The sequence below is a fragment of the Notamacropus eugenii genome, chromosome 1, assembly GCF_028372415.1.
Source record: "Notamacropus eugenii isolate mMacEug1 chromosome 1, mMacEug1.pri_v2, whole genome shotgun sequence".
Lineage (NCBI taxonomy): Eukaryota > Metazoa > Chordata > Mammalia > Diprotodontia > Macropodidae > Notamacropus > Notamacropus eugenii.
Window position 1 is genome coordinate 225,241,390 of NC_092872.1, and position 11,900 is coordinate 225,253,289.

Here is an 11,900-nt window from a genome sequence, read left to right on the forward strand (position 1 = left end):
CTGAAGCCATGGCAAATGGGAAGAAACAAGGGTTTGTGCTATTGATTTGTAAGGGTTAAACTATGTGGCATAGTAGACAGAGTACTGGACTTGGAATTAGACAGATCTTAATTCAGACATTAACGAATGACTTCAGGCAAGTCACTTGACCACTCTCATCCTTAGTTTCCTTACCAGTAAAAGGGAGAAAAAGTTAGTCCCTCCTTCAGAGTTTTGTTTTGGGGATGTGAAAATAGACAATAAATACATAGTGTTTTGTAAATATAAAGTACTCTGTGGTTGTTTCTATTATTATTGTTATTATGAATAACAAGGAGGGGAAAGGAGAAGGAGGGGGGAAAAGAGGAAGAAAGAGGAGGAGGAAGAGTGGAAGAGGAGGGGAGGAAGAGGACAAGGAAGAAAAGGAAGAAAATATACATATATATATATACATATAATGCTAATTCAATTATTCTGTTCTATCTTCTTAAAATGAAAGGAATGTCTGGAATCTATTCTAAGCGATGGAAATCTTAGTTTAGGGCATTCCCAAAGCTTAATTTTGTTCTATAAGGAAGAATGACATCAAATTATTTTTTTTCACTTTTTCTCTCATCAAGCTTTTAACATCTCTACAATTATTTGATGTTGCCATTCCATGAACTGGCAGACAACATAGAATAAAGTAGCATAAGTCTTATAGACCTAATAGCAACTTTGAAGAGCATTTGCTGAAAACTATCAGTTTATAGCTAAGGAAATAAAAACCTATAGTTTTAGAGTATTGTTCAGTTTTTTAAGTCATTCCTCTCCTCATTGGCTTTTTTGAACTTCTTTTACCATTTTACCTGGTCTATTTTTTAAGGTGTTATTTTCTTTAATCTCCTTTACCAAGCTGTTGACTCATTTTTCCTGAATTTCTTACATTATTCTCATTTCATTGATTTTCAATATCCTTTTAAAATTCTTCCATGGCCTGAGAACAATCCATATTTTTCTTTGAGGCTTTGGATAAAGGGCTTTCACTTTCTTGTCTTCTTCTGGGTGTGTGTTTTGACCTTCCTTGTCACCATAAAAACTTTCAATACTTAGTTTTTTTTTTTTTTCTGTTTTCTGTTCAGTTTCCCAGCTTTTTACTTGACTTTTAGTTCTTTGTTAAAGAAGGGCTCAGACTGGAGAGGGTTAGTTAGCAAAACATTTTTGAGGAGGGACAGGGTGAAAAGCAAGTTAATACAATAATCTATGGGGAGGAATAGGATAGAGGGAAATGCAGTTAGCAAAAAATAACTGTGAAAAAAAATTGAAGCAAGTTTCTCTGATAAAGGCCTCATTTCTCAAACACAGAGAAAACTGAGTCAAATTTATATTAAGAAAATAAGAACCATTCCCCAGTTGATAAATGATCAAAAGATATGATCAGTTTTCAGGTGAATAAGCTGTCTATAGTCATATAACAAACATACTCTAACTCACCAATGATTGGAGAAAATGTAAAATCAATTCTGAGGTGCTATTCAATATCTATTACACTAGTTAATAGGACAGAAAAAGTGAATGACAAATCTTGGAAAAGATGTTGGGGGAAATGAGACATTAATGCACTGTTGGTGGAGTTGTGACCTGATTCAACCATTTCGAAGAGTAATTTGGAACTATGCTCAAAGGGATAAAAAACCATGCATCCTCTTTGAGCTAGTAATACCACTACTAGGTCTGTATACCAAGAGATTTTAAAAAGGAAAAGGGAATATTTGGACAAAAATATATATAGCAGTTCATTTGGGGGGGCAAAGAAATAAAAAATGAGGAGATGCCCATCAATTGGGGAATGCCTTAACAAGTTATGGTATGTGATTATGATGCAATACTATTGTACTATAAGAAATGATAAGCAAAATGAAAGACTTGCATGGGCTGATGTAAGGTGAAATATACTCTGTACAAAGTCACAACATTATTGTAAGATGATCAGCTGTGAATGCCTTAGCTATTCTCTGTAAAATAATGGTCCAGGACAACTCTGAAAGGGAACTGAGGGTGTTTGAATACAAAGTGAAATTTTTGTTTTTACTTCTCTTATTTTTCTTGAGTTTGCTTTGTTTTGGTTTTCTTGGACTATCGTTACTCGCACAAAATGAATATTATGGATATGTATTGTATGACTACATTCATATAATCTGTATCAAACTGCTTGCCTACTCACTGAGGGGGATGGGGAGAAGGGATGGAGGGAATTTGGAATTCAAAGTTTTAAAAATGAATATTAAAAATTGTTTTCATATGTAATGGGGAAAATGAAAAAGAAAAAAGAGAATGATAAAAAAGAACATTAGAAAGAACTAGCAATGTGAACTTGGTGGATATTCCCATAAACTTTGAGTTGCCACATCAGGATTGAATATATTTTCAAATGCAAAAAGTGAAGCAGAGTTAGAAAGTTGAGTTTTTGAGTAGCTTTGTTGAATACTTCCTATGTCATATGTCTTTTTTATGATAAGTATTCCTCCTTTTGTTAACTCTTGAATGACCTACAAGTGTCTCTCTTAGCTGAACTGGGAACTCTTGAATTAAGTCCACCACTAACATCATTAAAAGCCAAAGGACTTAAAAAAGTTCAACACAGATGTAATAAGTGTAAGCCACTGGAATTTACTGAGAAGAGGAGTGACATGTTCACACCTGGGAAGTACCATCTTGGCAGATTGTGGAATAATAATTAGAAAAGTAGAAACTTGAGGAAGGGGTGGAGTACAATTAGGAGGTTATTACAGTAGTCCAGGTGAGGAGAGCAGTGAGGGTCTGAACTCCAGTGGTGATTTTCAATTAGTAAATACTGAGTAAATGTCACATACTGTGCTTCCATTTACATTGCTCAAAGGGTAAGATGTAGAGCTGGGAAAGAAACAGGATCACATGGTATGTACATGTGAGATAGGTATGATAGATCCGAGAAGACTTTGTGTCTCTGGCTGGATAATGACAGAAATATTTCTAAGATATCTCATTTAAAAAATATGTAATTGGTTTTTGAATGGCTGAATTCAACATAATAATTGTGTATAAGCTAGACACTTAAGATAACATACAGCAAAAAGAACCAATGATCTACATATACTCTGGTTATAAACTTGGAGTGATAAATTCTATGTCTGCCCAGTAGAATCTTCTAAAGAGTCTTGTTGAGGTTTTTTGAGTCATAGAAAATAAATTTGCTTATGTTCCCCCCCCCCCTTTGTAATTATTTCCTCTGGTAATATCCGAGGTGAAGAAAATTCAGATCAATTTCTTTGCATGAGTTTCCTAGGAAGTCTCTAGGACTATAATCAAATATGTCAACCATCAGACCAAGAGACACAGATGTCACATGTCAAATTTAGGAAGGTATGACTGTCACCTCAGCTTCATATTTGCTAACATAAAGAGGTGACAAGCAATTTTTTGGTAGGTATTTCATCCCCTGATACTGTCTAGTTCAGGTCTGGCCTAAGTGCTGACAGAGCAAGATTAGAGATCACAGAATCTTGCAGGCAGAATAAGAGAAACAGGGGAATTCTGTGAATTTATATATATATATATAGCAAAGAAAAAAAAATAACCAGGTAAATGATGTATTTGACTAAAATAATGCTTTAAATTAATTCTAAAAAGCAAATTAGAAGTCAAATTAAACACATTGATCAATCTTGGTCCATAAGACTGATGATAGAACTCCTCTTTCCACTTTTCTCAGTAGAAAGAAAGGAGAACCATTGGTTTTGAACGTTACATTAGCTACGGTTGCTGTTTTGATTAGTTGTGCTTAACCTTTTACTCTATTATAATGTGTGTGTTAGTCCTTCGTTACCAAAGAAGACCATGCCATCAGAGAAATAACGACATAATTTGCATTTGACTTTGTTTTGAGTGAGGGAAGGCTGTGAAGGTCACCAGCCTCACTTCTCCTCCAGAGCCATCTGAATCCAGTGACCAGATATTCATCAGGATGCCTGGAGATGACCCCAAATGAGGCAATTGGGGTTAAGTGACTGGCCCAAGGTCACACAGCTAGTGAGAGTCAAGTGTCTGAGGTGAGATTTGAACTCAGGTCCTCCTAACTCCTGCCTGCACTGCTGCTGTAGTCACTGCACCACCTAGCTGCCCCATAATGTACATAGGCTATTTGGAAATGACTGTGTGTAAATTATTTTAAAGAAATCAATAAAAATTGCAAAAAATTTTGTTTTGCTTTTATATAATTTAAATTTTTAATATATCTTTCTACATACTCATTGAACTCTCATTTATAAAAGAGAGAGGGAGAGAGGGAGAGAGAGAGAGAGAGAGAGAGAGAGAGAGAGAGAGAGAGAGAGAGAGAGAGAGAGAGAGAGAGAGAGAGAGACAGCTCGTCAAAACTACCCAACAGATAATCCAGATCTGACAGGGTCCCCCACACCTCAGTACCCACTGGAAAGAGTTGAAGTGCATTCCCTCAGTAGTTTCTAGTTTCTTCTTAACCATCATAAACATACAGCATTAATTTTCATTCAACAAACAAATACCCATTTCCAGTCATCCTGATGAATATCTGGTCACTGGATCCAGATGACTTGGGAGGAGAAAGTGAGGCTGGTGAACTTGCACAGCCCTCCCTCACTTAAAACAAAGTCAAGTGCAAGTCATGTCATAATTTCTCTGATGGCACGGTCTTCTTCAGACATGAAGGATGAACCCACCTATAGAAAGGCTAACTTCTTAATTCCCTAACTGCTTCAATTTGTCATATTGCTTTCTTCTATTATTAAAAAAAAATTGTGAGCACCTTGAGTACACTTGGTACTTTTTATTCTATGATGCTTATTTTATTCTGGGGTCTGGAAATTATTTTGTCCAACTTCCAAACAGGGGAGTAATGTTTAGTAGTTAATTCTCTGGGCAATTCAAGATAGAAAGGGAAATAGATTCTTTAATAGTCACGTGTGCAGCAACACTCTTAGTGGAGAAATGTTTCTTTATATCTAATTAAACTAGTCCCTTCATAATGTACTCCCCTGTCCTCTTGCTATTGTACCTTCTACTTTTTTTTCTATTGCAATCCAAAAGTTATTTCCATGACAGTAATTAGCCATTCATGGCATCTTCATTGGATGCTGGCTTCAATGGAGAGCTTTTGGAGTTAGCTGAATATTTCATGGTGTATCTTTTGCTTAGCCTCTTCAGTGTCCTACTAGATGCAGCCCACAGATTTTTGTTACCCTGTCGGTGTTTTGTAATTATATACAATGTGCACTGTAAACGATCAAGTTCTTGGCTCAAAAGCTGGATTCCTTGGTCTTCTTCTGCAAGTAGCAGCAGCCAGGAAAGTAGCAGCAGATGGCGTTCCCCTGGCAACCACGTTCTAAACTCACCAGCTCCTGTCAGCACCTGCTTGAAGGTTTAAAACTTGCAGGCAGTTGAATTCAGTTGACAGACTGACTGAAGTAACAGCTGAGAGAATCACCATTTGGGAGCAGGAAGCTTTACAAAAGCTGTCAACCTTCATGTATCCAGTCCATTTTAGGGGACACCTGATCTCAACTTGAGTGCTTGATTTATAACTGATTATGCTACAAGTCTGACAGAACACTTTTTACTTCTCATTGGTTGGATAGTTAAGTAGATTAATCAAAAAGGCTGAGAGAACCAGGGTCAAAGGTTCAGTCTCCCACTCGTCCAATTTTCTTTTTTCTATTCCCAGGTCAGATGCTACACTTTTAACCCAGGACAGTTGTCCCACAAATGCATGATACCAGTCACGAGGAAGACCTGGCAAGACACTATGTGGCTCAGCACAAATCCATTTTTTCTATTCAAAAAATGTCAGAAAAATGACAGACTCTGGTCAGGTATGTTGTCTTCCATTATGACCAGGAGCTGTGTCATAATTCCTTACTAGGATACATGAACTGTTATGGGTGGCTTTATTTCCTGGTTAATCAATTACATGGCTATTATAAACTATGTCATGATTTAAGTTGCTCCTGATGGATAAATTGTTGTCTGCAGTAGTAAAGTTAAGTGAACAAAATCTTAGGATAGGATTTTCTAAATTTTTTCTAAATTATTTTCTAAATTATTGTATATTGAAACTTCCATAGTAACCCCAATTTGGTAAATTTTACAGACTGAATTTTGAGTTAATAGTTTTCTTTGAAATATATTATAATCAAGCAGAGCAAAGATAGCAGAGAAAAAACAGGAAGCAGACAGCATAGAACAAAAGAAAACCAACAAGGAAGCAAAACAACCTGGGCAACTTTGAAAACAATGTGTAGTATTTACTATGTAGGTTTTCTTAACTCTAAACAACATAAAAGACTTGGGAGTCTACTGTCCAAGACAAACCCAGGAACTATATGAATACAATTACAAAACACTTTTCACAGAAAGTCAGATCCAAATAAATGGAAAAATATCAATTGCTCATGAGTAGGTCAAACCAATATAATAATAATAGCAAATTCATTCTAAGTTAATTTACTTATTCAGTGACATACCAATGAAACCATCAAAGATTATTTTATAGAACTAAAAAATAATAAAATTCATCTAGAAGAACAAAAGTTTGAGTATATCAAGGGCTTCAATAAAAAATGTGCAGGAAGTTGGTCTAACTATACTCAATTTCAAATTATATTATAAAGCAGTAATTCTCAAAGTAATCTGGTTCTGGCTAAAAAATAGATTGATGTATCCATGGGATATATTAGGAATCTATTACATTGTAGTAAATGACCATAGTATTCTATTAAATGATAAACTCCTAGATCCAAGCTTTTAGATCACAAAATAATTATTTGAGAAAAACTTCTAGGAAAACTTGAAAATAACATAGTAGGAAGTAAGTATAAGCCAAGATCTCACACTGTCTACCAAGAAGGGGTCAAAATGGGTAGAATATTTACAAATAAAGGGTGATATGCTATAAGCAAGTCAGGAGAGCATGATATAGTTTATTTGTCAGATCTTTGAATACAGGAAAAATTTAGGAACAAAGAAGATATGGACAGCATTACAAAATGTAAAATTGATAATTTTGATTATCCAAAGATTCTCTTTTTAAGTTTTTTGCACAAACAAAACCAATTAAACCAAAATTAAAAGGAAAACAGAAACTGATCAAATAAAAAAAAAAATCCAAGTATCTCCGAAAAACATTTATTCATTTACCAAAACCATTCATTTACCAAATATATAGAGAAATGAGTCAAATTTAGAAAATTTGTAAATTTTATATTTGTATTTAAATTAAATTACTTAAATTTATAAAAATGGTCAAAAGATGTGAACAGGAGGTTCTCAGTCAAAGAATTCTAAACTATCATAGTTGTATGAAAAATGTTCTAAATCTCTACTGATTAAAGAAATGCAATTTAAAACAACTCTGAGATATCATCAGATTGGCTAACATGACAAAAAAATGAAAATGATAAATGGTGGAGGGTATGTGGGAAAGTTGAAACATTAATGTACCATTGATGGAGTTGTGAATGGATCCATTATGGAGAGTCATTGGGACTATGCCCAAAGGGAATTAGAATTATGCACACCCTTTGTAGCAGCAATAGCACTACAAGATCTGCAAACCAAAGAGAACAAACCAAATGGTAAAAGAGATGCACACAAACAAAAGTATTTGTATATATATGAAATAGAATACTATTGTTACAGAAGAAATGATGAGCAGGCAGATTAAAAAAACAACAGAATTACATAAACTGATGCAAAGTGAAAAGAGCAGAGCACAAAGAACACTGAACACAGTAACAGCAACAAGGTGTGATAATCAACTATAATTGACTTAGATCTTCTCAGCAATATAATGATCTAAAACAATTAAAAAAGACTCAAGATGGAAAATGTTATCCACATCCAGAGAAAGAAGTGATGGAGTCTGAATGTAGATCAAAGCATATTATTTTCACTTTAATTTTGTGTTTTGGATTTTTTTTTTCATTTTCCAAATTATAATTATTTTTCAAATTTTTCTTCTTTCACAACAGGAATAATAGGGAAATGATTGCACTTATATAACCTACACTGAATTGATAGCTGTCATAAGGAGCAAGGAGGAAATAGAAGGTGGGAGATTTTGCAACTCAAAATTTTATGAAAAATAAAATGTTAAAAAAAGTCTTTATATGTAATTGGAAAAAAATTAAAATACTACAAGAAATACAACATAATTTCTTTTTACATTTTGTTTTATTTTTCCTTTTGTAACTTTTGTGAGAGGGTTAGCTGGATAGTATTCAATCTGATGCATCTAAGATAACACACGGTGCTTTTTTTTTTTTAAGAACATTCTCAGAAGTGTTGATTTGGAAGACCATTCACCTTGATATAGAATATAACATCTATGTTTGTTGAATATGTGGCAAGGCTGAAATTCCCGAAAGGTTAGTTATAAGCTCAGGAAGACTATCCATAACATCAGCCATTTGTAGCCTAGTCAATTAGCATGCTCAAGATTTTCCAAGTTTGACTGAAAGTAAGAAAGAAAATAGTCTCTGTTAGGTTTATTAGTAGGCAATGCAAAACCGTCATAAGTTCTCATCATGGCACTATTAGTGTAACAACCTTACATGATTTTGATGGATCTTCTCTTTGCAGTGGTCACCTGGGTGCTTCTACCTCAGGATGCTTAATAACCTAACATTATTAAATAATAAATATAAGAATCAGAGCCATTCATTCATGTGCAGAGGTCAGTTGTGTAAGTTGACAATCTAAATGTGTTGCACGATTATTTAAAAAAAAATATATAAATTGTCCAGATTAACAAAAGAGGAAGTTGAATACTTAAACAATCCCATCTCAGAAAACGAATTTGAACAAGCCATCAATGAACTCACTAGAAAAAATTATCCAAGGCCAGATGGATTTACAAGTGAATTCTATCAAACATTTATAGAACAGTTGATTCCAATACTGTATAGACTATTTGGGAAAATTGGGGAAGAAGAAGTCCTCCCAAATTCTTTTTATGATACAAATATGATTTTGATACCTAAACCAGGGAGATACAAAACAGAAAAAGAAAATTATAGACCAATTTCTCTAATGAATATAGATGCTGAAATTTTAAATAAGATTTTAGCAAAAAGAATACAGCAACTTATCATGAGAATAATAAATTATGATCAGGTAGGATTCACACCAGGAATGCAGGGCTGATTTAGTATTAGGAAAACTATTAGCATTATTGATCACATCAACAACAAACCTAACAGAAACAACATGATTATCTTGATAGATGTATAAAAAACTTTTCACAAAATATGTAACACCCATTCCTATTAAAAAACACTGGAAAGCACAGGAATAAAGGGAACTTTCCATAAAATAATAAGCACTATCTGTCTAAAACTTTCAGCATACATTATATGCAATGGAGATAAGATAGATGAATTTCCAATAAGATCAGGGGTGAAACAAGGCTGTACGTTATCACCATTATTACTCAATATAGTACTAGAAATGTTAGCCTTAGCAATTAGAGAAGAGAAAGAAACTGAAGGAATTAGAATAGACAAATAAAAAACTAAATTATCACTCTTTGCAGATGATATGATGATATCCTTAGAAAATCCCAGAGATTCAAGTAAAAAACTACATGAAATAATAAACAACTTCGGCAAAGTTGCAGGTTACAAAATACACCCACACAAATTTTCTGCATTTCTATATATTGCTAATAAAGCCCAACAGTAAGAGATAAAAAGAGAAATCCCATTTAAAGCTAGGGTAGACACTATAAAATATTTGGAAGTCTACCTGCCAAAACAAATCCAGGGACTTTATGAACACAATTACAAGACACTATTTGCACAAATAAAGTCAGTTCTAAGTAAATGGAAAAACATCAGTTGCTTATGGGCAGGCTTAGCCAATAAAATAAAAATGACAATTCTACATATATTAATTTACTTATTTAGTGCCATACCAATCAAACTATCTGATAATTATTTTCTAGAGCTGGAAAAAATAATATCAAAAGTCATCTGGAAGAACAAAAGCTTCAGAATACAAAGGGAACTAATGAAAACAAATGCTAGGGAAGGTGGCCTAGCTCTATCAGATCTCAAACTGTATTATAAAGCAGAAATTATCAAAACCACTTGCTACTAGCTATGAAATAGAATGATAGACAAGTGGAATATGCTAGGTACTCAAGACACAGTAGTCAATGAATATAGAAATGCACTGTTTGATATGCCCAAGGACTTCAGTTTCTGGGATAAGAATTCATATTTAGACAAAAATTGCTGGGAACACTGGATAAAAATGTGGCAGAAACTAGGCATAGATTAATGCCTGACCCTGTACACAAGAAAAAAGTCCAAATGGGTGCATGACCTAGGTATAAAGAGTAATACTATAAACAAATTAGTGGAGCAAGGAATAGTGTATTCATTAGATTTATAGAGAAGGGAAGAATTTTTGACTGAAGAAAAGATAGACTGAAAAGTTTTTGCACGACCAAATCCTGTGCAATCAGGAGTAAGAGGGAAGCAGAGAACTGGGAAAGAATTGTTTCAACTAGTGTCTGTGATAAAGGCCTCATTTCTAAAATATATACAGAAATGAGTCAAATTTACAAGAATACAAGTCATTCCCCAATTGATAAATGGTCAAAGGATATGAACAGGCAGTTTTCAGATGAAGAAATTAAAGATATCTATATTTATATGAAAAAATACTCTTAATTACTATTGAGTAGAGATATGCAAATCAAAACAATTCTGAGGTACCACATCATACCCATCATACCCATACCCATGGCTAACATGAGAGAACAGAAGGATGATAAGTGTTGGAGATGATATGGGAGAGTTGGAACATTAATTCATTGTTGGTGGAGCTGTGAGATGATCCAACCATTCTGGAGAGCATTTTGGAACTATGCCCAAAGAGCTACAATAATGTACATACCTTTTGACCCAGCAATACCACTTCTAGGACTGTATCCCCAAGAAATAATAAAAATGGGAAAGGGTCCCACATGTTCAAAAGTATTTATAGCAGCCCTCTTTGTGGTGGCCAAAAACAGTAAATCAGTGGGATGCCCATCAATTGGGGAATGGCTGAATAAATTACGGTATATGAATGCAATGGAACACTATTGCACTATAAGAAATAATGAACAGGAAGACTTCAGAGAGGTCTGGAAAGACCTATATGATCTGATGTTGAGTAAAAGATGTAGAACCAGGAGAACTTTGTGCACAGCAAAGATGACAGTGTGCGAGGACTTTTTCTGATAGACTTAGAACTTCATTGCAATGCAAGGACTTGAAAAATTCTCAATGGTCTTTTAAGGCAAAATGACTTCCACAGCTAGAGAAAGAACTATGGAATTCAATCACAGATTGTATCAGATCATTTTCTTTTGTATTATGTTTTGGTTTGTTACATGATTTCTCACATTCATTTTAATTCTTCTATACAACATGACTATGGTGAAAATGTATTTAATAGGAATGTATGTGTAGAACATATATAAAACTGCATGCCATCTTGGGGAAGGAGGGGGAGGTGAGGGGAAGGGAGTGGGAGGGAGGAAAAGAAAAAATCTAGGTTGTTTGGTAGTGATTATGGAACACTAAAACTAATTAAATTTTAAAAAATAAAGAAAAGAAAAATGAAAAAAAAAAAAGAGTGATTGGGGATGAATTCCTCTAGAAGGGCCATGTGATTTATGTGCCAGGTTCTGCTTTCACTTTTTAGTGACAGGGTGGTATTATCTGATAAAATTTCTTTATAATTATACTTCATACTTAGTATGTGAATGCTTGGCATTTACATTTGGAATGCATTCATCTTCAATAACAAGTGAGGAATATCATATATTAAGAGCTGGAAGAGATCCTTGTGTCCAATTCCCTCATTTTACTGATAACAAA

General features: G+C 34.1%; 1 long non-coding RNA gene across 1 annotated transcript; it reads left to right on the forward strand.

Moving 5' to 3' along the window:
* Positions 1–5,692: 5,692 nt before the first annotated feature.
* Positions 5,693–8,173, forward strand: LOC140517080 (uncharacterized). The gene is made up of 2 exons (XR_011971471.1): positions 5,693–5,840; positions 7,998–8,173. It is a non-coding gene; the product is annotated as an uncharacterized lncRNA (long non-coding RNA).
* Positions 8,174–11,900: the final 3,727 nt, after the last annotated feature.